Source organism: Ischnura elegans, chromosome X, assembly GCF_921293095.1.
Source record: "Ischnura elegans chromosome X, ioIscEleg1.1, whole genome shotgun sequence".
NCBI classification, from domain to species: domain Eukaryota; kingdom Metazoa; phylum Arthropoda; class Insecta; order Odonata; family Coenagrionidae; genus Ischnura; species Ischnura elegans.
In genome coordinates this window covers 2,807,903-2,835,063 of record NC_060259.1, presented here as the reverse complement: position 1 = coordinate 2,835,063, position 27,161 = coordinate 2,807,903, and positions in this window count along the sequence as shown.

Sequence of the window (27,161 nt, the reverse complement as noted above, 5' to 3'; positions counted from 1 at the left end):
CAATTTACTTGAAACTCGACATAGTGGTGTAGTGGATATTGTGGTTCTCCTCAAGTCTCAAGGTTATAAGGTCGATTCCTTTCGCAGTCACTTTTTTTCTCTCTATACCACAAGAAAAAGGTCCGTATACTATGTTTTTCATCTTCATCAGCAAGTTGCTTGAAGTTGTCAAAATACTTTCTATGTACAGGAAAATCTAATATCAGTTGTTCAGCTCTTGTAAAGACCCTCTGAATTTCACTATTTGGCTTCACATTAATACCTGGCAGAGCTCTAGGCAGCATAGGATGTGTAGTACGCTGTTATGCCGCCTTTGAAGTTCATACAGCATAAGCAAATTATGAGAATATTTGACTGCATTGCTTACCTATTGTTCCCTTAAGTCTTATACTTGCCTTACATAAGTGTCTTATCGTACAATAAACTTTATCATTTTCTTCCGTAAGAAAACCATAAGAAACAGATAACTCTCTCATTTTGTGGCATCTGGGTTAGGTTAAAATTGAAAATAACTCATAAGTTTCAGCGGAGTGACTTTTGGACTCATCGTTTACATCTACGAAAAAGATGAAAGACAAAGGGAACGGTTGTATGTTCAACTACGGAAAACGACCAATGAATTAGCGATATTGTACAACGCTACTTAATGCAGAAATTTGATACTCTCACACAATAAATAAAACATGGCATAATATATTTTAGAAATATAATTTGAACTAACCAACGTGCTTCGCGATCTTCACTTGTTTCGGACTGCGGATGCAGTGTGTTCATGGCTGCAATTATCTTGTACCCATTGACTTATAGGTAATTCATCATTGCTTACGTCACAGTATTTCGCCAAGAGAACAAAGTTCCCCGAACTGAAGGAATAGGCGGGGCGAAAAGAAAGAGAATAATCGTGGAGAAAATTTTCGCTTCTCTTCGAGTTGTCGTGGCGAAGCGAAGACCCGGGCGAAAGGAGAACGAGAATCACCGCCCTGGGGCGAAAGCTCTAGCGGATGGAATGCCCTGGGGAAACTCACGTTCACGCGCAGGTTGGGCCGTTGTAGAGTTTCCTTTCTGTCTCCGTGGCGAGGTTTTTCCTCCCCGGAGATTCATCTTTGGGCTCACCGTGTCTATCTAACGAAGACCTGGCACCGTATCTGAGTAGGTCAATTACATGCGCGGTTGTTGCGGAGACATTCTGGGAAGGCTCGAATCCGTGGTATTTATACTTTTTTCATTTTATAAAAGAGCCGTTCTTAGTATCAATGGAGTACATACAGTTCACTAAAGGAAAATTTTATACTATATTATTTTATAGTCTATTTTTTGTCATAATGACTTCATCTTGACATTTTTTCATTTTTTTCCAAACGGATTCATTCAATGGCAGGAAATTAGCAGGGGAAGTATGAGTGGTGGTTTCTTCGTGTCCCTGCAGCTCATTACTTTTAAATTTCCGTTGAGTAAAATTCCTACTGATATTGTCGACAATATTTAATTAATAAACAGTTGCAGTCGTAGCTGAAATCATTTTGAGAACCCAAGAGCACGAAAAATGATTGTTATTCAATTGATAATCATAGTATTCCAACATCCAGTAATAATTGGTCACTTGAGAATGTAGAAAGATACGTGATTTAAAGCACCAAAGCTTTCCTTCCAGTGGGTGTGCGAACCACAATTAGCTCTAAGGGCCGAGTGGAAATAAATTGATAAATGAACTCTTTCGCACTAAATAATCCCACAACTGTCAATAATTAAACATTTATGACCAAAGAACCGAATGGATATGATCTATTTCTTCAATATTCCAAGTAGTTTTGAGTCAACGTGCCGATTTACTTGTATTCGGAAATATCATGGTCTCACCTTGTGATTTCACCAGTAGCAAGGCAGGAAGGACACCATGGCCGGCTCATTGTTTGGCTTGTCAAGGAAGCCATTCAGATCCGCATCAACCGCAACAACTTCAACAGGGACACTGGCTTCCGAAATCAGCAATGCTTGGAGACCAATAATGAAGTCCATTGTATGCAAAAAAAAATGGCGGGAAAACCTCAACAAGCGTGAACCAATCAGGTTGCACCTGACCTCGGATGGAGTGTATATATACTGGAAAACTTTAGAAGAACGGCATTCGGAAGATCCCCTGAGGATGATAAGCAAGTCGCGGATCGAAACTTCGGGAGAAATGGGCGACATCAACCGGTGGAAAACCCGAGAAACTTTTCTGCAAAACTGTTAACGTTGACAGAGTGGTTATTTTAATATATTTAGTCGTTAAGAAATTCAGTAATAACATTTCCTTGAGTCAACTGTATCTTCTGTGTTGATATTAAGAATGCCTCTTTAAAAAATGATAAAAAGTGTGATTATTTCGGCCTTCAACAGAACAGACTTACTTGGCTACCGAGCCAGGTATTAGTGAAATGTAAACGATGAGTCCAAATATTTATCTGAAGGAGGGATGGCAATTGGAACGAAATGAAAATGTTTCCTTTCGACCCGGAGGCAAACGAAAATACGAGGATTCGGCTTAGTTTCCCTCCCGCGCGACATTAAAATCACCAAGGAGTTTAGTGATCACCCGGGATGAATCTTTACTCCTGGGAACAAAAATAAATTAATCAAAACTCCGCTTCTCATGGTTAAGTTTCGATCCCCGAAGTTGAGTGGAGGGAGAAAAGAGATAGATAGATAGATAGATAGAAAAATATTTATTGCTCAGGAAAAATTCCGTAAGAACGAAGATAATATTAAATTACATAACTAAATTACATTTTGTTACCACATCATATTAAATACAATATAAATGATTACAATGATATTCCATTTCATGACAAAACCGATCATAGCTAATGCATGAAATATAGTAAAAAATGGCAAATTGAGCTATTTTCCAAGTCGGATTTTATACAAACACAAACAAAAAGGCAAATATTCTTAACTAAACAAAAATACGCTACAGCAAAATAATCATAATAACCAGAACGCAAATTTAAAAAAATAGAGCAACGTATGCTATTATCCAGATATTAAATAATCATAATGTTTTAGTTTAAAGGTTTTGACAGATATGCAATTTTTGACATCTGTTGGTATCTCAATCCAAATCCGACAAGCGGTAACGAGAAAAGATTTACTGTAAACTGTAGTGCAATCCCCAGGGAAGTATAACACATTAGGAACAGACCTAGCGTACATTGTAGAGACAGAGGGACAACTAAGGAACAAATCATACAGATATCTCGGTGATTTGTTTTTAAATAGAGCAAAGGAAAAGGATCCCTGAAGGTGTTCTCTACGGTATTTGACACAGAGCCATCTTGGTTGCTTTTATAATATGGTGTGATTTGGACGTCTCTGCGAAGGTGCTAAGGCAGAAGTTTAAGGCCCGGTGAAGGTTTAAACTATGTACTTCCTTCGTTGAGGTCATTATAAACAAGACAGCAGTAATATATTACAGAGAAAATAAGCGACGATATGAGTGTTTTTCTAGTGTTAAAAGGAAGTATTTATGAAATTTTAACTTAAGTATAGAAGGAATATTGTTAGAAATAATATTTACATGACAATCCCAGGATAAGTTGGCAGTTAACATAATCCCTAGATTATGCACAATACTGGAAAATGTTATTGGTACGCCGTTAACCACAATATTGATAGTAGTAGTGAGGTTATACGCATCATCCTAGAACTGCCGATGATGATAACTTTAGTTTTACTTGTATTTAGAATGACATCGTGACGAGTGAACCACTCGATTATTCCATTGATGTCTTCATTAATTTTTGATACGGCCTCGTCAATTTCAGAGGGCGAACAACTGCGGTAAATTTGGCGATCGTCGTCATATAATCGGTGTGATTTTGACGAAGGTTGGGCTTGGGAAGGTTGAGTATGTACTGTGCCGGTCCCGTCTCCCTGGTATGGTTTTGCCCAAACCCTTTCCCTTTCTCCGAAGACGTTAGGACGAGTGAGTTTTGCAAACGAGACGACACGTACGTATTTGTTTTTCCCCGAGCCGGAGGAGTCACTGCTTCCGTCTACCACTCCCCTCCTCCGATCCGGGGGTAGGGAACACCGATTTCGGGCGGCCAGCGCCGTTGGATTTGCACTAAAGCTAGTAAAATTGGTGGGGGGCAGAGGAATCGCTGCGTACTATGACCAAAATCGCCCCTTAGTTAATAAGATTGCGGTTCTTTTCCTTTTACCTTAAATCACTTTTAATAAACCGTTAACAAAATAACAACAAAAAATAACCCAATAGACATGGAAATACCCCCAAAAACACAAAAATACCTTTAAACACGAATATACCCTGACACACAATAAACCGTTCGACACAATATTGATTAAACAATAAAATTCAAAACAATTAAGTAATGCCTTCGAAAACAAAAGAAGTATTTTAGTCTTTAAGGCGATTTAAATATCAACCCATTTATAATGGTGAGATCAACACTCTTTAGCAAAATCAGTTTTTGTTTGAAAAAGACGAATTATCGTCAATGCAACTTTGAGAAAACAGAGAGCAATGAGGGATTGACAGAAAAAACAATGGTCCTTCCTCTTCTTCGGACGAGAGAGAGAGAGCACGAAACACGCACTCTTGTTGGGACACACTATTTTAGCTATGACCAGCTTCACGAGGGGAAAATAGGGAAATTGGGGCGTTGTTCGCTTACGCTTCCATTCTGCGGCAAGGGTCTGGGGCAGAAGCCACTCGGGCCAACAGCCGGCTGATTGCGTCTGCAAAACGTGGCCGATGATTCCTCCATAAATTCGACCCCCCTTCAGCGCCCTGGAACATGCGTAGCAGAATATTCAAGGCCCTCTTCAGCCTTTCCTCCTCTGTTGCACGTGCGTCACTCTCGTTCTCCCAGGTGCGTTCAGACTGTACACCTTGTTCTGTCTCTCTCTCTCTCGCCCGTGCTCGGCCTTTTATCTCATTTCTTTACCCATCGTCAACGTCGTCTGCACCATCCGGTCAGCCTGTGACTACTGAGCTATCCAGAACCTGGTGCCTTGTCAACACGACTTCGCTGCAGAGACCATCGCATACGCCAGCCGGCGTTCGCGAGCGGCAACCTTCGCGGGACTGCCCGCCAGAGACAACGTGACTTCGCGTCAAGAGACTTCCGCAAATACGCCATCCGGCGTTGAGCGGCAATCATCGCGGGTCTAACCCGCAAGAGACAACGCGTCATTCCCGTCGCTAATAGGGCACCCGGAGGGCCGCGGCTGGCTGACCCCGTTCCTAATTTTGGGCTTGGTCACCGCGGTTCTCACCTTCGGGTGGCGCCTTGCACCAGGCGACTTCCCCTGGTATCCCCGGATGTTAGTACTCGGGCTTCTGGGCCGCTAGAATCGCCCATTGCACCCCCGAGGAACACGGAAGGGTCCCCTCGCTAGGGAAATAGGCCCTAAACAGCCCCCCCTGCCCTCCCCAACGAGCCGCTCGGCCGCCATGGAGTCCATGGCGGCCCATCAATCCAGCGACATAGAAGAGCTCATGGAGGCCGACTCCCCGGTCTCCCCTGATGCGCCGCGTCAAGACGCCGATGCTGTTTCCGTGCCACAAGAGGACGGAAATGTCAACGCCTCTGACCTGCCGCCAGCCTCTGCAGGAATAGTCCCCGCGTCAAGGCCGCTCGTCAGCAATCCCATCATAATCCCCGCTGACACTCAAGAGCCACTCGTTAGTTTCTCATTCCCCAAAGCAAAGCTACTAGATCCTGCCTTCTGCCTCGCTGTAGGCCTGCCCCCGCCACTAAATAGTTCTGAAGACTCCTTCACTGAACAAAGACAACGACGCCGAAAGACCTCGCCGCCACTTTCCCCTCCGCCTTTGAAACTGAGCAACAAATACTCACCTTTAAGTACCGATAATGGTCCTCTTCAGGACCCCACCGGCCCTCTTCAGGACCCTGCTCCCAAAACTTCTCAATCTACTTCCAAACCATCTTGCACTCAGACCTCGCAGCCCGCTGCCAACTCCCAACGGCCCTCTTCAGGACCGTCAGCTACTTCAACTAAGAAAATTCCACCAATATTTCTCAAAGACCAATCCAACTGGTCAACGAAGTACCGCAAGATGGTTGCTGCTTGTTCCAGCCCGCCAGTCTGCAACACTACGGGCTCCCAAGTCCGCGTGCAATGCCATTCCCCCGACGACTTTCGTAAAACCGTTAAAACCTTCGCCGAAAACAACTGGGAATACTACACCTACCAGCTGCCTGAAGACAAGAAATGCTTCCTCATTGTTCGCGGCCTTATGATTGATACCCCTGTCGAGGATATTCGCGACAACCTCGACATAATCGGAGTATCCGTTGACGACATCGTGCAGCTACGAACAACAAGGCCCACCAAGGCAGTACAACAGCAACGCGAACGCCAACTAGCGGAAAATCCTGATCAACCCTTGGCTCCTGTGCAACCGCGTCCTCTGCCACTCTTCCAACTCAAATTGACTGACGCAAACGACAAGCAGCGTTTCATGGAAATAAATTACCTCTGTGGCCTACGCGTTACCATCGACAATTACAAACCATCGCCTGGCCCTCCCCAATTCACCCGCTGCCAAAATTTCGGCCACACTCATAAGTCTTGTGGACTACAATCTCGCTGCGTCAGATGCGGCGACAACCATCAGCATACTGCCTGCCAAGTCTTCAGGCCGACCCAGCCAAATGCGCCAACTGTGGAGGTCCTCACCCTGCCAACTACAAAGGCTGTCCATCTTATAAAACCTTCGCTGAGAAGCTGAAAAATAGCCGAAACGCCAGACCAAATCCCAATACTGCTCCACCTGCAGATGAATTCCCACCGCTTCCGTCGCATCCAACCACTCCTGCTATCCATTCCGCCACTCCCTCACCTCCCTCTGATATAACCATTCCTTCCATCCTTTCCACATTACTTACCCTGTCTATCAAACAGAAACTTTCCTCCTTTTTATCAAACTTAGTTACAAAACTCCTTACCCCTTCCTCCACCCCAAAATCAGAAATCCTCTTCAATGAGATCATTCAAATGGCAATTTCTCTTCTCAGCGATGGCTAAACACCCTGCCTCCTGGTTTACTATTCTGCAATGGAATATCTGCGGCTTACATTCTAAACAAGAAGAGGTTCGCCATCTGCTAACTCATCACTCTGCTGACGCTGCCTTGATCCAGGAGACGCTACTAAAACCCGACAAATCCATATACTTCCCCGGATACCAGAAATTCCGCATGGACCGCATCGATGGAGCTGGCGGAGGAGTCCTTCTACTAGTCAAAAACTCTCTTTCGGCAACCCAAATCCCTTATCACCAGAAATCTTCTGTCGAAGCTGTCGGCGCTTGTTTACGGACAAAAATCGGAAGCGTTAGTCTCTGGTCCGCCTATCGTCCTCCGAAAAAGCCTACCAAAGACGACTTCTTTCAACTCGGAGCACTCCTAAACGGCCGTTCCATCGTGGGCGGGGATCTTAACGCCAAACATGTCTCCTGGGGCTGCCACCGGAACAACAGGGCCGGCGCCATGCTCCTCACCCAACAAAGATGCAAAAATTTTGCCCTACTTGCCCCTTCCACACCAACGCACCTCTCCAGCCGTGGATCGTCCGACATCCTCGATATTGCCCTAACCCAAAACCTGCCTATTTCTTCCCCACCTACCACTCTGGATTCATCTGCCTCTGACCACTTCCCTATCATCTACTCCATCCCTTGTTCCCCTGAGCACCGGGTACAAAATCTGAAAACCAAAACAAACTACTCCAAGTTCCGGCGCATCGTTGGCGACAACTCCCACGACTTGAAGGATCTCTCGCTTTCAACCAGAGCTGATGCTGACCGTTTCGTTGAAAAACTGACCATCTTAATCCAAGACGCCGCTAAAGAAGCCTCTTTCATTCCACCACCTTCATCATGTCCGGAAGCAATCCCACCTCAGATGCTAACAACCATAAAACACCGCAACGCAGCGAGGAAAGTGTGGCAGCAAACCCGCCAACGTCAGGACAGAATGAAGTACAATGCTCTGCGAAACCACGTTCAAAGATTGCTGAAAGAACTTCGACAGAAATCCTGGGATTCCAAGCTCAAATCACTGCAAGGCCCTGACGGCTCCATCTGGCCAATTGCCAAAGCACTCAAAAACCCCCGGCGAGACCTTTCGTCTCTAATTTCTCCGCAAGGGAGAGCCACCACTAACGCCGAGAAAGCCGAACTCTTCGCCTCAATGCTTGAAAAACGTTTTACCAACGAATTGCAATCTCCTCACGAAAAATCCTGCGAAGAAACTTGGCTGAGTCTGTACTACTGTCCGATCTCCGAACCGGAACCCATCACTGCAAAAGAAATAGAAGCCATCATCCGAACCCTCAAACCTAAGTCAGCCCCCGGTCCCGACAACATTCCCAACAGGCTCCTAAAAAACCTACCTCACCCAACAATCCTACTCCTGCACCGTCTCTTCAATTTCCTCCTGTCTATTTCCTATTTTCCCACATCGTGGAAAATGGCGAAGATCATCATGATCCCCAAATCCGGAAAACCTCCCACCCTTCCCTCCTCGTACCGGCCAATTAGCCTCCTGAACACTATGTCGAAGCTCTACGAGAAAATCATCCACTACAGACTCTGCCAAGTTCTCCTCACCGAAAGCATTATTCGTCCGGAGCAAACTGGATTCCGCCGGAAAACATCGACTGTCCATCAAATAGTCTGCCTTACTGAAGCCATCACTTCCGGATTCAACCAGCGCCTGATGTCCCACGCAGTCTTCCTTGATCTCGAGGCAGCCTTCGACCGTGTCTGGACCCTGTGCCTCCTCCATAAACTTGCATCGCTGAACATTCCTTCCTACCTCCTGAAAATAATTCAATCCTTCATTTCCGACCGCTCCTTCTTCGTTACCCTGAACTCTGAAACCTCTTCCCATTACCCGATTTCCTCTGGCGTCCCGCAAGGTGCCATCCTATCCCCAGTACTCTTCAACCTTTATGTGAACGACTCCCCGAACTCTACCTCTACGGTGATGACACCACAATCCTCGCCCAGGGCTCCGACCCGGAACGGACGGCTGACCTCGCACAAGAACACCTCGATCTGTATGAAGACTGGGCCACCGACTGGAAGCTCAGCGTGATCGCCTCCAATTTTTCTCACGTTGTGTTCTCCCGACGCCCAAAGGCAGGCGAAGGCCACCGGCTTTACTATGGCAACAGAATGATCCCAAAGGAACAAACAACAAAATTCCTCGGCGTCCACATGGACAGAAGATTAACTTGAAAGGACCACATCAGAACCTCCATCAACAAAGCAAAAGGAATCCATGCAGCCCTGAGACCTCTCCTCAAATCCAACTAGCCGTTGGGCCTCAAGACAAAACCACTCCTATACAACAGTTGCATCAAGCCACTCCTATCATATGCTTCCCCAGCCTGGCTCCATGCTGCAGCGACCCACCTCAAGAGACTCCAATCCACTGAGAACACCATCATAAGAAGAATCGTCGGGGCGCCCTGGTTTGTCTCTAACAAAAACATCAGGAAAGATTTAAAAATAACCCCTCTCCTCACCATCCTAAAATCTTACCTACCACGATTCCAAAAATCCTTCCAAGCAACAGAGAACGAACTATTGCAATCCCTCTGGGATTACACCCCCTCCGGGACAGAAAAGCTAAAAGTCCCCAAAACTGCCCTAATACCCTCCCACATCCCCTCCCCCAATTATGCTCGCCGCAGATACGCCATCACTAGAAGAGAATTGATCTTTTGAAACCACCAAAAGAAAACGAAACCCACAGTAGACAGCTAATAAAGCTGGGAACTGAAGTTGCAAAATAAAAGCCGCGAAATTTCAGCGTAGCGTCGTCTGCACCTCGTACGTACACTGACGACGTTAGCGGGGAGCCAAGCGAACTACATTTTCGCCTTTCACTTGTTCACTGATACACTATGATTTGAACAGCGACAGGTAATTGCTCGTTTTATATAGCCTATCAGTCCTCGGCCTGTTGGGTAAGATTTTGAATGCGGATTGTCTGAACAGCGAAACTTAATAAATATGTGCACGTATGTTGGAATGCGTGATTTGACCCAGGAACACAAATTGAGGATTACAAAATACGACTTGCTTTGGAAAATTGATAAATGGGGTCCACTACGAGACAGAAGAATCATGAGAACTGGATTGAATTGGATGCATTTAATAGTTCGGTGGGGTATGGAACGGTTTCATTCATGAAAAGTCTCCAGGGGTTAGCTTTCACTAATTTTATTTTTTCAATCGTAGGTTATTTGAATAATTTTTAACATGCAAGATGCATTGTGCCCGAAAGTAATTGAAATTCAATGGCTTTATTTAACTGCGTAAGGTAAACCGCCTTGATATCTGACGGGCGAGAGAATTGTCATAATACTATGTTGCCGACCAAAAATATTGTCAAAATGGCCAGAAGTAATATAGACGAATCTGGTATTATAACTTAATGCACCTCTTTTTTGTGCAATAGCACGTAACTTTATTTCTATGCCTATCAAGTTAACGGTATCTTTATTATCCTACTTTTGAGTAAACTAAAGTACATCTCCCAGGACAAGGCTGAAACTGGAAGAATCAATATAATGAACTGAAATAAGAGTATTTAAATTAAGTGAAACAAGGGATGGGTGTCAGTGCCCATCACACGGGGATGAAATTTTGCCGGCTGGATGTTTGCCTCGAGTGGATTTTTGGCGTGTGTGGAAATGAGATTTCCCTCACACAAGACTTACGTAGATTGAAAATTGATGGGCTGTTGGTTGGGAGTGAGGTGCCAGAAGTCAGCTGGTACAAGTCAGAGGCGCGGTCACATTCTCACGGTCACGTCCGCCTCCATCCTATCCTCTTTCGCTCCCTCCTCTGTCCGCCCACCTCTTTGCTCCTTTGTCATCGCTCCCTTGGGATCCAATGAGCCCTCTCTCTCTGCACTGCCCCCACCCTCACTCCCGGCCTCGCCTCATGTCTGCCCCACGAGTTCCTCTTGTCACTTGCCCCACTTGTTCCCCTTCACACCGCACCGGAAACAATTTGTAGTAACCATGTATTCCACTCATCTTGGGATTTTTTCAGTAGCTTGCAGCACCAAGGTTTGTGACCCTTGGCCATTCAACTGAATATTTTCTCAATAAAAAGGCAACGTGATCGATGAACGGCTTATTGCTTGAATTGCATTAGAAAGATGGGATTGAATGATGAGTAAATAATAATTATTACGATTGTAGTAAAGGTAACTGAAAAAACCAAAATATGGTCCGAGAATGGTTTAAATTATATATGTACACAGTAAACTACGATTATTTGTAGACGACGCTTTAGTTTACGGAGAAACCCATTCAAGTAAAGATACGTATAAACTAACAAACGGCCTTGCTGCTATCCAAGCGTGGTACGATGCGTGGCAGTTAGAATTAAATTTGAAAAGAATGAGTAGTATTGAAGCTATATCATTCAGGGTACTCAAAAACTGACTGTAGAATCCGTGTTATATCTAGGAGTTTCACTCAATAATGATCCATCGCGGAATAAACATATTCGGGAAATAACTGGCCAAGCAAATTGTAATTAGGTATTGGGTTTTGTTAAAAGAATACTAGGAAATTGTGACGAAAAGTGAGAGAAATTAGCTTCTTCTCCGTCGTTAGATCACACTAAGAATACGCTGACAGTGCTCGGGAATCTCATGTAATAGGCTTAACAACAGAGTTGAAACGCGTGCGTAGAATCGTGGCCAGGTGCGTGAAAAGTCGTAACGATAGTCTTGTTAGTGTAACTGATATCTAAGATAAACTCGGATGGGAATCTCTGTCAGAACGGAGACTAAAAATAGATAAAACCTTTTATGTAAATTCAAAAGCATTGTATTATCGGACGAAGTTAGCCATATCTCACGAACGCAGAAATACTGCTGTAGATCAGGTCTAATTAATTAAATATGACAGATAGTCTGTAGAACAGATGGATTCAGGACGTTGTTTTTTTTGCGATCAATACGAGCCTATAACGGCAGCGTTAGAACTCACCAATAGATTAGATGACTTGTAGTGTAGCCTACTAACTTGTGTATATCTTAATGCATATTTCTGAATTTTCCTAGTATTTCTAACAGCATGTTTTGTGAGTTGTAGCTTTATTTGTTAAAACCTTAATGAGTAGTAGGCAAGTTTTGCCTTTGCACGAATGTGGTAGAGTAATTTGTTAGTATACGCAACGTTTTGTGGACCGCGTGGTGTGCACGTGGGAACCCTATTGCATGCTGGTGATTGATCACGTCCTTAGTAACACCCTAGAGGTAGCTGGCTGGATATTGTGACGGTATCGCCTCCAAAAGCTTGCTTGGGTCGTGGATAGGCGTAAGTAAAGTTAAAAGAAAAAAAAAGAATATTGGTCGCCGCCGCACAGTGGGCGGAAATCGAAAAAAGCTTGACAAAACCCTAAATTTTCACTATTTTTTTGGTAAACATAAATGGTACTGTCCGATAGTATAATTTCCAAGGATCAAGGAACTATGGCTATTTAAATATTTGGTTCACCCCTTAAATCATTAGAAGCCGTTAAAGAGAAGAAAAAAATTATAAAAAATTTCAAGTCTGAAATTTTGCAAAAATCGAGTATTTAATTTCGCTCTTGAGCCGTTAATATGGTTTTCCATAAATAATAAATATATGTAAATAAATAATTTTTATTACTCCACGCAAAAATTACATGACAATAACAAAATTGAGTAATTTTAGGTAGCCGCGAAGGATAACCTGTTTGAGGCTACCATCCAAAATAATAATATTTATGCTTTACATATAGTGTAGCTCATTTTGTGTTACCTTGATAATCTATATAACCAAAGCTTAAGTGCGTACATGAAAAAAACAACTAAAGTACTACATATAATTCATTTACAACAATATTTTATAACAATATTTGTGCTACTTTCTTTAGTGTGAAGCCAAGAATGTACATTTTGCAAAAACTTTTTTAAAGACTTTGAAATAAAACATGACCGGGGTAACAAATTAAAAACCTTTGGTTCTACGTACAAAAACATCTTTTAAACAAAGTCAAATTTGGTTTAGGTAAGGGCACACTTATTTTACGCAGGGTAAAGAGAGAAGGCAGGTAATGAAATATTTTAGAGTTGCCACTTCTAGCATAAAAACATCGTAGGACCTTATAAATATATAGATGCCTCAACGGAGGCAAACGCAAATGAAGAAAAAGTGGGAAGGATCTTTCAAATCTCTCCATTTTCAAAATAATACGTACAATTCTTTTTTGCAAAAAACAGCAGGTTTCAAGGAGTTTAGATATGCACCACCCCAACAAAAAATGCCATAGATTAGCCTGGTATTTACTAAGGCGTTATAAATTGTCTGTAGAAAGCTTTCAGGACATTAATTTCTAATGAAAAAAAAATTTGCCAGTGTGTGACGCATAACATTTGTGAGACTGTTGATATGTTGATTCCACTTTAAGGAATCGTCAATTGTTACTCCTAAGTACTTAATACTAGAAACTCGTTCAATGGGTAATCAGCTGTTGCATAAAGTTATAGGGCAATTTTCTTCATGATTATCAGATGTTCCGTTGTATCGTGTGAAGGCCATCTAGCGGCCAATCACACGAAGTTGTCGTCGTTCTCACTTTGTAAGATTCTAACGCAATAGTTGGTCGTTACGTTGACGCAAACATATGTTCTTCGTGGAGGGAAAAGTACAAAAATAGAACACCAAAGTGTACCACAAGTGATCCATGCACAGTAAACGCGCTATTTCGAATTTTTGAAAAATGCGGCAAAATCCTCGCTTAGTATAGCGCCAGTGCACGCTAGCGGCTTTTTTGCCGCACTTTTACATTTTTGATTTTTCCAAGTATACATTCAAATTTGAGGGTGTTTTGACGTATATGGGGAACTTCTAATAAATAAAAGCACTTAAAATATTTTTCTCATTGATTTATAAACTAAAATATCACATAATTATATGCAAATTTCTTGATAAATACTTCGACTAATTTTTCTCACGGAATTGCAGACGTCAATCTAGACACTAAAAAGTCAAAAAACGCACGCAGAAAAGGAAATGGATATGCCCAATCGTTAATGCAATCATTAAAATTTTAAAAATAACAAACTATACAAGCAAAATTAATTTTTCAATTTTTTCACCCTTGTTGGCCATCACTGCCTCTGAAATGACATTCGTGACATTTTTTGACGCAGGTGGAATTATTATTGCATATAAATAGAAAACATTCGTATATTTATCGTCTTATAATTTTTACTTTTTCCACGTGTAAAATAATGACCCGCCCTACATTGAGGTTCATATGCAGGAGCAGATAATTCAGGAATTTTCCCAATTCTCATTGCTAGAAAAGCCTATGTGTCTGCTGGAAGATTACCTTTTTTCACACTGGAATTGAAATGTTCATCTACAAGGCTAAACGCGAGAGCTTCCATGAACTCATTCTTGGTCTTCGATGGATTTTTTTCAAAATTCTTAGCTACAAAAATCACGTAGTCGCTAAGAGTAGCCATATAAAAAACCGGAGAAGTTGTGATAGAGGCCACCTTCGCGTTCATCTTGAAGGGGAGTAATTTACACACTTTTGGTCCACAGAATCGACACCTCCCTTGGTTGAGTTGTAGTTCAGGATCAGTTCAGGTTTTTCAGTTCGTTTCGATGTCCTCTTTGCAGTGCAACGTTGAAAGCACTTCAAAAGAAATTCACATTATCTACCAACGATGACTTATTTCGCCAGCTCCTCCTGACCTCGAATACAGTAATATCTAACGCCGCACCCCTTATTACGAAGAAATCCCGAAGAATGCCGATAGAAGTGAGGAATTTACTGTTACTAAATGACGATGACCCAGAAATCCTGCAGCCTGGAAGTGAAAGCGACAGTTCTTCAACCGACTCGGAGTGATGCTATTACATGTACTTTTATCAAAATGGAAGTACTGAGAAAGAAGCCAAAAAGCCTATACAGTTAATAATAACATTAAATACATCCTCAGCATAGGCTATGCATTCATAGCGCTTTATAATGTACGCTGCGTCACGACATTCCATGCGCACAGGAAGCAGCCACGGACCGCACCGCATTAAAATCCTACATAAACGCAAAAATTCGACGAAAAACAGGGTCCGCCAATTTGTATCGTATTGATCACAAATACAACAACTAAGTCGTGAAAGTTGATGGTAATCAATGCTAACAAACCGTTTAACAATTTTATAAGTTTTTGTTGCTATTGAAATACTACTAAAGGTGTGACATTAGTTTAAACATGCTGAATTTCGAAAATAAATTCAAAGCGGGCAATTTGCGCCAAATTTGTTCAACTTTGAGGCTATGTATTTTATATAAAAAAATGGCCTATGAAAAACATTTTACTTCAAAAATGCACTAATGTGTTGGCAACAACTGCAAAGTTTGGCGCAGTGCAACTTCCGTACTCAAAAAAACCATTTTCGAGGTTTTGTCCAGCTTTTTTCGATTTCAGCCCACTGTGCAACGTCGCAAATTGATCAGATCTGACTGTATATCATATTTTACATCTATCCAGTTTAAACCTGAATAATTTAAGGCCACATCATCAGCAAATGCTGTCACATGACCTCTAAAATTGAAATTACATAGATCGTTTATATAAACAAGAAATAGGATTGGACCCAAGACAGAGCCTTGAGGCACTCCAGAAGTTATCATACTATAATTACTATAAATATCACCAATTTTTACACACTGCATTCTCGATGACAGGTAACTGTTAAACCATTTCAGTGGTATTCCACGAATTCCGGTCCTCTGAAGCTTAAAGAGCAGAATCTTGTGATCTATGGAATTAAAAGCCTTGCTAATGTCAATGAATAAGCTGCCAGTGCGTCGATTTGAGTTTATGGCTCTGTAAACATGAGTGAAATAATTTTCTAGAGCATCTTCTGTGCCCTTTCCACTTAAAAACCCGAACTGGTTTTTGCTGAAGAAGCCTTTTTTGTCTAGAAATTTAATTAATCTTGACTTGACTAGCTTCTCTATCATTTTGGAAAATATCTATAACAATGAAATTGGACGATAGGTGAGTATACTTGATCGATCCTCTTTTGTATATAAGGGCGTGACCACCGCCTTTTTCAATTCGTCTGGATAAACGCCACTGGTAAAACTTAGGTTAAATATATGTGAAAGAATGGGAGCTAAGTCGTTAAATTTCAAAAGTTCACTGTTTATGTTGTCGTAACCGGGGGCTTTGGTGGAAGGAAAAGATCTCACTAATTTAGTTATTTCAGCGGGGTCAACTGGTTCCAAGAACATTGATTCGAAGCTATGTGAATAACCGCAACACTCAGCGACGAATTCATCAATACCACTATCATTACTATTAATATTGCAATCAAAGGAAGAAACAAAATAGTCGTTTAATGCCGTAGCTATTTTAGACCGAGTAGAAGTGATACTACCGTCTATTTCCAGACAGATTTCAATGGGGATGATTGGTATGCGACCGGTTATTTCTTCAAATATTTTCCATTGCATTTTAGAGTTTCCATTATTAAATTTTAAAGCATATTTTCTGAAAGAATAAACCTTTCCAAAGAATTATACGGGATAGTATATTTATTTTTATAATTTCTTCATATAATAATTAAACATTCAAAAGTGCTTTGTTTTTGGACTATTTTTGACATAAATTGAAAAAAAACTTTATGAGGGCGACGAGACTCGATCGCAAAATTCATATGGAAATAAATACCTAAATCATGACTATATGATCCAAAAGAAAAATCTTGCTCCAACTTGCTACCTTTCTTTTAAAGATGGGATATAAATAAAAAGTCAACGCAGCCGCCCGGCCCGGCCGCGGAATATCCTGATTTGGCTTTTGCTCCAGTTAAAAGCAAATACTGTTTCCACCACTATTATTTTTACCCCAATTGTTAGGAAAGATGTGAAGTCTAAAAGTAAAGGCAATGTTTTGTCCAAAAAAACTTTCATACTCTCTTGTGGCACATTGAAAGTGGAAAATTCGCCGCTGCCGCCAGTCACCCGTGAGCACGATGAGGACGTGTGACCAAACGTCGGGTGAGTGCTTTGTTTTATTCGTACTGATTCTCACATGCATATGTACAGGGAATTTCCCGCACTTTAGGTCCCTTCAAACCAGAAAACCCTCCGACCTTGAGGAGAGGGAAGAGAATCGAAGCAGGCGCGGTCAGTGCATACGACCGACATACCGCAATTATCCCTTGGGGCGGTAATCCGCTTCCACTACTAGTAGTTCACTAAGTAACACCTCTTGAGTTCTTCACTAAATTGTTTCTTCAAAATGTGGGGCTCGTGAATTTGGTGTTTGGGGCTAGATAGTTTCTTTGAATAGTCGCCGCTAGTTGTTTTACCACCTTAGCGCACTTGCATCGGTTAATGCCCTCCAAAAGATCGCTTCTCAGGTACATGCTACTGAACAATTTAGCTGGCGATTTACAAGGCGGTTTTCCCAAAAATACGCACGTTCTATTGGCTTGGAAATGCCTTGCTTCCTCAGGTTTACTCATACGGTCAGTCTAACTTAGCTGTTGAGTGTTGAAACATCGACGTCTTTTAGCCACAGTGACTGCTGACAGAGGAGTTCTCCTCGATGCACCCATCGATTGGTTACCGGTTGTCGAAATTACTCTAATACAGATAGGTCGTACACGACGGAGGGAATATATTAATCGGTCACAGGTATGATTGACACCACTAGTTGTAGAAAGATTTGCTGTCGATAAGGCAACGTTAGAAAATTAGCTATTTTTTGTGGTTTGTAGATTTAGAAGTTTTTATCTCCGACACCGGAGAAAATGGACAGGAGCGAAGTCACTCGAAAATAACTGCACGATGCTATGTGCCAAGGAATGGTGCAGACGATAGAGTCGAAAAAAACTACTGGCATTCAAATTTCTATACAAAAAATTTAGAACTGAAGGAGATGCAGAGATAAAGGATTTTTTTGAGAAATTTGGGACTTCCAATTGACGTAGATCGTTTCCGCGAGTATTGCTCTTCCACTGCTGCCGTTTATGTGGAGCACTATGAATGGTGTTTTATGCCCCAAACTGTGCATAAGATTCTAATACATGGAGCGTCTATCGTAAACGCAGCAGTGCTACCCATTGGACAATTTTCGGAGGAGGCCCTTGAATCGAGGCACAAGGATATTAGGAATTTCAGGGAGCAACACTCCAGAAAATTTTCAAGAATGGTGTCGTTCAAAGATATTTTTCGAAGAATTCTTCTATCTTCGGACCCAATAATATCCTCATCAATCGATTCGAATCACGGAAATGTGAAGGTACATAAAGGAGCTAGGGACCCTCTGATTGACGAGAACGCAGAATCGGATGGAGATAAGATTGATTAAGATGACGAAGACCTATAACTGTATTTACTCAGGTATGCATTATTTCCATTTCATTAGTCATTCATTTCAGATACAGAAATATGGTTTTAACGTCTAATGAAAATAATCGAAACACACTTGCATTAGTTTCCGTGGAAAACATTGATAAAATCAATATCCTTAATATTATATAGATTCCGCGCATCGATACATATTCTATGATGCATCGATACATTACGGAAAAGTTGTTTAGGGTTCGAAGTTTCTAAATCATTGATAGTACTTGTATGAATATTATAAGTATCTAACATACAGCGCTTTTAATATTAAAAATAGGGAATTTTTACAGTTTCCGCCATTTTGTTTTAGAGAGGCCCCTGATTGTTCTAGATCAAAAATAACATTAGATTCGGATTAAGGAGGTAAAAATAATTAGAAACTGAAAAAAGTCATTGATCTACGTTGAATAATAACGGAGATATTAGTTTTGTCAAGCCTTTTTCGATTTCCGCCCAGTGTGCGCCGCGGCGCGCCGGTGCGAGGAGGCAGAGGAGGGGATCCTTCCGCACGCTCACGGAAAGAGGAGGATGGTGGAAGGGAACTTGGAAATATGAGTGATTCCCTCCGAATACTTGGGGTGGTTGATGCACTCGTCATAAGTGTCCCCCATTCATCATTGGAGATCGGAAATATAAAATAAATAAGATTGTAAAGGATGGGAAGTGAGATGGGATTCAGGGTAGGCATAACACAAAAATGAGAGAAAGAAACTATGGAGCGGACTCGCTAGAACACATCCAAATTGAGCGTCGGAATTCTTCGGGCCCATCATCTGCTGCAGGCCGACCTCTTTCTCCACCCGGTTGAACTCCCTCTAACAGGCCGGCACGTCGACCACCTCCCGACCGCGACAGCGGCGACCTCCGCACCCACCCATTCAAACAAAAACAACATCCATTTGGTGGCCGCAGGCGACCCGTCACATTATTGTGTGGATGTAGATGAAAACGGCGACCAGCATATATTTAAATGCTGGGGATAGGGAAAAGCCTAGTAATTACTCGACTATCTCCTTAACTTTCATTTCTTTTCAAATATCGGAGCGTATTATTTCAGTTCGATAATGGACTATGTAGATAGCCTAAATATGCTTTCAAAAAACAGAATGGATTTAAGAAAAGGAAGTCTTGTGAAACCCAGCTAATCCCATTTTTTCCGGATATCATAGCCTTGGGGTAATGACATATTGAAGACGACTCTATATTTTTAGATGTTAAAAAGGCATCTGATAAGGTTCCGCATTCAAAGCTGATACAAATGTTGGAAGTAAATGGTATAGGTAAGCACGTAATAGTTTCGATAAAGGATTTCTTAACTTTTATAACCCAGAGCTACTTTTAGGAGGCATTAAATTTCAAGACTTCTCGCTGTAAAAATTTTAAAATTTTCTACACATTCATTATTATTGTGGCAGCTTCATATTTCGCCATTAAACTTTACCGCACAAAATGACACGCAGTTTAAACCTTCGCTGAATAGAGCTGAAAATGCATATATTTGTGATGTTACTTAAAAGCAACATAGGGTTATAATGAGTTAAACGATGGCGAGCAGAGGATTGTTTAGGATGCAGTTGGCTCGGATAGTATAAAAGTTGCCTCCAAGGAAGTGGTATTGGTTGTGCTTTGTTTATTCTTTGTATGAATGGCATTACCACTGAGGTCGCGAGCAAAATCCGCCTCTTCGCAGATGAGGTAGTTGCTTTCAGAGACAATTATGGCAATTGCAATAGATTGGCAGGAGAAAAGAAAGTCACTGTCATGCATGAATGATACTGTATTTGGTGTCTGGAAATAAATCTTGATAAGTGTATCGTGACTAATTTTTAGGAAAAGGATATCTCTTGAGAAGGGAGTGACATCGCTAATGGGAATCGAATGTTGAATGCCGAGTAAGTGGAATACTTAGGGATGACCATTACTTGACATCTATCGTGGGGTTAACACATACGCGGATGCGGAAAGCCAACCGTAAACTGGAATTGGTAAAAGAGAATCCTCATTAAATACCATGGAAAGATGAAAGAGATAAGCAACGTGACTAATAAAACCTCCTTTTGAATATGCTGTTTAAGTGACCCTTAAAAAGTGGGACTGATTTCTGAAATGTATGGAGTAAAGTGCGGTCAGATTCATTTTGAGTTGTTGCGGTTTAAAAGTGCAGCATTTTCTCTATGCTAGGCAAGTTAGGATAGGAATCTTTATAGTAGCATAGAGCAAAGTATAGGCTAAATGTAATTGGTAAATTCGGAGTTGATTTTTTCTCAAGCGACGTGAAATATATCCTTCCTTTACCGTCGTACTACCTTAAAACGTGACCACGAGAAGGAAATAAAGGAAAATTGACTGGAAAACAGAGAGATTTAAAATTACATTCTTTCCTCGTACTTTTAATGATAGCAACGTTGCCTCAATAAATAATATTAATGGCATCACTCGGTAGGACGACTCATTTCATGTTTATATATTTTCTCGCCACTGCTCTTTAACGTGTATGCTGAAGAGATGGTAAGGGAAGCGTGGGATGAGTTAGAAGCTGGGATAAAAGTGGGAGGAATGATGTTCAAATCAGTGAGATTCGCGGATGACCAGGCGTTGATCAGTCAGTCAGCAAGGGGGCTTCAGGCCCTAGTGGATGCGTTATACGAACGTTGCGAGGAGTTTGGGATGAGGATTAATCACAAGAAAACTAAGGTAATGCGGTTTTGTAAAGCATCACGAGCGAGGAATGTGAGACTCAAGATAAAGGTGGGTGGTGAAAAACTTGAGCAGGTTGAGCAATTCAACTATTTAGGCAGTACGTTAGAGGAAAACGGATACAGTAGTAAGGACATCAGGAAGAGAATAGCATTAGCGAAGGAGGCGTTCATGAGCAGGAAGGAGCTTCTGAGAGGATCGTTGTGTAGGAGTTTAAAGAAAAGGTTAGTGAAGAGTTTGGTTTGGAGTGTAGCTCTCTACGGTGCGGAAACGTGGACTCTGAGGAAAGAAGACGAGAGAAGATTGGAGGCGTTCGAGATGTAGGTATGGAGAAGAATGGAGAGGGTGAAATGGACGGAGAGGAAAAGGAACGACGAAGTGCTAGATATGGTTGGCGAGGAGAGAAAGCTTTTAGATGAGATACGCAGGAGACAGAAGGTTTGGATGGAGTTAGTGCTTAGCGGTGAGGGGATGTTGAAAATGGTGTTGGAGGGTAGAATGTTGGGGAAACGAGGGAGGGGAAGGAAAAGAATAGGATTTTTAGGTAGATTGAAAGAGAGTAGGCCTTACAGTGAATTAAAGAAGGCAGTGCTGGAAGGAAAGGGAGGCTCCCAGATCACCTCTTTAGTACTCCATGGAAACCTACCTTAATCGGTAGAATACTATAATAATAATATTTTCGTTGTTCTAGCCTTGCATGGATTCACTATAAGAATAACTAATCGTTGGCAAGCTATGCCTTTATATAAATGTGCACGTATTTATTGCTATGGTTTGTAATATTTTTATGACCGTTTGGTTCACATGTGGGGATCCTTTTGCATGTTGGTGATTGATCATCCGCCTACGAAACACCCTAGAGGTGCCTCGCAAGGTATTTAGTGGATGTAGAGTTGTGTTCGCCACGCCATTTAGGGGCCTGAGGAAACAGGGCTCTTATGGAGACTTGTCGGGAAAGTGGCACAAGAAGTGCTGCATACCGCTCTTTTGTCCATTATGTGTTGCACATGCAGTAATTTTCATTCACAAGGATATGTATTTCATTATAAGAAACTTGTAAGTGCGGGGGTGTACAGGCTATAGCCAAGGCTTTATCTCGCAAGAATCAGATCACAAAGTTGAAAGAATTTGGTTTCGTAATGCTGTAGAGGTTGAGTTTTTGCTCACTTATATTTAGTAAGATCTATCGCCAACTCACAGCTACCGTTTTCATTAGAACGGCTACTGCAGATCGAAGATAGACTATACATACGAGGGAGTCATTGACTAACATATATAGTATCTGATTCACTGCTGCACTGCTGCTGTATGCAAGCTTCACATTTGCTTGATGGGAGTAGTATCTGAACTTGAGCCTGGTAATAATTTCAAATGGAAAAGGGGAAGTGTAACAATTTGATTTACTTACCATGTAGTCGAAGGATTTAATAATTCATCCCATGTTTTCCTGTAGCGTAATCATTAAATTTTTCTTCCACCCTATTTTATTTCCGCGGTCAAAGTCCATTGATAGCATGGCATGAATTCCATTATATTAATTACAAGTCTATTAGAAGGTGCTTGCCCTCTTGCATGACTCATTCCCGAGTGCGGTACAATTCCTTCTTTATTCTTCAATTACCAAGTGCTTCCTTGCCATCACATTTAACCTTAACCAATGAAATTTTTCTGCCTCTTGCGATGCGAAATGCTTTGCATCATTATTGACAAATGATCTAATTACTTAAAAATATTTCTTGCTGGGTAGCTATTTCATCAAATTGATGCCTCTCACTCTCATTGCACTTGTTCTCCATTCATTATTCGTCAATTGGAGCAATACAGCACCTTATCATTATTCTGCGTTCCGCTTGGGGAACTGTGAGTGGTTTGGGTGGTACTGTGCTGGCTGTGATATCATAGCCATGCTTTTATTCTTTTTTGTATCGAATAATTGATGCTGTAGTTAATTTTATTGTTGTGTTAATTATGTTGTACCTAATTTACTCTTGATCATAAGGAAATTGTATATATTCTTGAAAATTAGTCATATAGAAAATGTTCCAAACGCTCAAATAAATTTTCCGTAAAGATATTTGTCTTTTTTATATGGTCGGTTGCATATATGTTTGACATATTTATAATATTTATAGTTCGCTATTGGATTTTACTGTGAGGTTGAGATTTTACCGGACCATGCAATTCCTTGGTTCTGGGCGGAGTTATAGAGACATATTATACACGTATAAAACGTGAAGTTTGTTGTTTCTCTCACATGCTGGAGAAAACCGAGACGGTATTATTGAAAAAGGATGTGTTCTCTCCTATATGGTTGCTATCCAGTTTTAGATTCGCTCTGTGCCGAAAATTGGTCGTTTTCATTTTGGTTGTTCTGTGCCCTACTTTCACCGTTTTACCCGCAGCTGTTGACTCTGTGTTCTTTTGGCTGCGTTGACGTATCCAGGCCACCACGAGAAGGTCCGGATTTATGCGAGAAAAAAGGGATACCTACTTGTCAAACATAATTCAAGGGGCATGCGTGCACATACGATGGATTTTACCAGAAATAAGATACGCACCAAGATTTAAAAAAATATGGCGTCCCTTTTTTCAATTGCCCAGTGAACGGGAGATGAAGACCAAGAAGTTGGATTTTCTCATAAATTCTTGGAATACATTAGGTTTGCGTAAAGTTTAAGTGAGGCTCTCGCTAATTATTTTTAATGAGACGGAGGGAATATGGGCCAACGATGCAGTGCCAGTAAACCTCTCAATTAAACTGAGGGTGGAGTGAATATAGATATCTTAGATACCTACTTCCTGTCTGTTAAATTTTAAATTCGGTGCCCTAAGGTGGTATTCAAGACGGAACGTAGGGGAAAAACTACTTCTTTTATCTTCTCTTCTGAGTTTCCTCTCATCAATCAGTTACAATAGATGTTAATCTTTGCTCGAAGTCATTGCAGTTAGGATGAAGAATCAAAAGCAGAGCCACTCAATGGCTTTGCTTTTGTGCACAAAATCGTATGGGGCATAAGAAAATTGATCTAATGTATCACTTTATTGCTGCAGTGTGATAGATAAACCCTCACAATTAATATAACTGTGCTGAAATTCAAACTTTAGGACATCTAGGTCAAATATTGGCTTAGCTAAATTTAAAGTTGGCCAGAAAAATTTACTTGTTGCATTTATTTTCTGTAGAAGAAAGATCGATGTGCGATTTACAAATCGCTTGAACATCTTCACGAATTACAAAGATAAAATTTATTTTGTCACCATTTTAGTTATCTTTTTCAATTCCAAGTCTTCAAAATGAGCCAAAGTAAGATTTTATATTTTCTTTTATACCGGAAATGTGTTCTCTAATGCGGAGACGCTTTCGTAAAATTTCAGTTTTACAACATTGCAATATATCTTTGAACAATTTCGAATATTGCAAAAAGCATTTGCGGTTTTCGTTTTTTTTGGTAATGTGAAGACATCTTGCCAAATTATATCGCATTTGATGCCTCGAGGGTCAATGTTGCCAATTTGTTGTTCTAATTTGGGTAGAATGACCCATGTACATTTTCAGTGCGATCGCAGGGGTTGTTTTCTTCCATACAGGACAAGTGAATCGAAAAAGGTAATGACATGTTTTCTACCTCCTGCACTCACAAATCAGTAGCGCTGTGGAAGAATTTTATCCCTTTTCCACCGATATTATGGTCAAGATCTCGATAAATAGGTACTTTCCATGTGAAAAACGGGGAAGTTTATCAAAACAGCGCGAGAGAAAGGAAAAGAGATAAGATGGGTTGAATTGAAAACGAAAGAAACCCTGCAAAATCTTACAAGATAGTCCCTGTTTTGAAGTGCTTAAGTAATTGTAAGAGTACAGTGGGCGGAGGAGGAGGAGGATTGCTCATCTCATGGACCCCTCTCATTGCTCTCCTCTTTCTCGCTTAATTATTTACTATGTTTTCTTCTTCTTCCTACCGTCGACCACGGTTGACTTTAGATGTGCGTTGCATTGAAGATTTCAGCTCTCTCAATTCTATTGGAACGAGACTGAGGGCATGCCGTGCATTGCTGCAGAGAGAGTGAAAATGTCAGTTTGCTGGAGGTTACGATTAATACAAGCTCAGACTAATTGAAGGGTGAATTGAATTCTACTACCGCACGGTTTTTACTCATATACATTCCTATTATTGTGAAAAATTGTCAAAATTGCCCCGTCAACAGCTGTAGAAAAGGAAACAGGAAATAAAGAGAGGTGGGGAGTCGGTTTGAAAATGAAAGAATCGCAGCGGCCAAGTGAAAGAACTATCTTTTGCAATGGAAGCGATCCGATTCGTCGTCGACTAGGAATGCGGCCCACCTGGAAAAGGTAAATTGCTCAGCGCGCGCCTTCCATCCACCCGGATGAAAGAAAGCACGAGGAGTCGCTTGGAGGGGAGTTTAGTGAGTCTAGTCCTTAAGTCTAGTCTCTGCGGCCGTCCCATCCATATTGCGTTCCACATTAGGTTAGCAGTGGTGGTCTTATGGAGAACAGTAAGTCATAAGAGAACAGTCAGGTATATAATATTTAGCTTTTTGTGGTCCAAATTTTTAATGAGAAAAAAATGTTGAAATTACACATGTTTATGAACGCAGCTGATACCTAAGCTCGGATTAGTGTTGAAGCAGCACAAGGCTTATTCCTTTAACTACAGGAGATATAATAGGAATTTTGTTCAGCAGTCATCATATTTATTAATGATTAGAATGTTTTAAGCATCACGGAATGGACTTTAAAAGTTAATATGAATACGACTGAGGAATAATATTCATTCAAGTCACCATGGTACCAGAAACCCAAGAAAAAAATACAAAGATTAACACATGAGCCGTTACCTCGTCGCCTATAGACAAATAAATCCTGATACCATCATCATTAGAGTCAAGTATATGTAAAGAGTAGCCCAGGACAACAAGTCACCTCTTTCTCGGAGCACAAGAGGCACGGGCGAAGAAGTGATGAGGTGGACAAGTAGACAAGATAATGCGCAGAAGACAGAGCTCTCAGTGTGAAGGTAATGACTTAAAATTGGAAGAGGATTTACGTCGGCGATGGCAGTCCGTTCTTCTGTCAAGATTTCTCATCCCTTATAAAGCTTTTTAAAGGCGCTTATAGGTTAAGGCTGCCGGGTACATCGGGCACTTCCGAGGTTTGGATCCTTTCCCCCACCCCTCAAAAACTCGGCCTAGTGGCTAGCGAGCCTAGCCGACTAGTAAGTGGCCTTGGACTCGAGGGAGGGCACGTAGGGGGCAGTGTTTAGGGAAGGGAGGGGAGGCGATGTGGAGGGGATGGGGTTTAGATGACTGAAATTTTGGGAACCCTCTCGCCAACTTGGGACTTGGGTTTGTGACTGTTGAGAGTGTCACCGCGCATAACCTCTTCGCCGCATGGAAGTAGACGTATCTCAAGGAAACACGGCGGTCTTCGAGATTGGGAAATGGATATTATTTACGGAAGTGTAGAGCACAGAGATTAGTGAGATTTCGTCTCCAAAAACCCGGAAGTATTCAAATATTAAAAGAAAATTGATTTGGTTACTAATTTGAGTCATGGTTGAGCTTCCACGCGAGACAGACGTGGGCTGGTGCTTCGCTCGAGACAGGCAGGTGCCTTAGTGATGTGTTCAGTTGCGTCCAGAGTATAAGTGCATTCAATTACGAGGATAACTTCCTACTCAATTTAGAAGCTCGAGTTACTAATATTAAGTGGAAACCGCAGTTTAAAATGGCTAATTGCAGTGTATGTAATGTGAACGTTCTTAAGCGCCAGCTAAGGATTACCTGCAGTGAATGTCAAACTCAGTGTCACGCTACTTGTGTTCACTTGTCCAAAGAGGATATCGAGTATATTGGCGCTGAAAAGCAAAGTTGGCGTTGTCCTACCTGTGCTGCGGAAAAACGTAAGAGCATGTCAGTAGTTCCACTGGCGGATACGGACACTGCTAGTATCTCTCATATTATAAACCTTCTAGAAG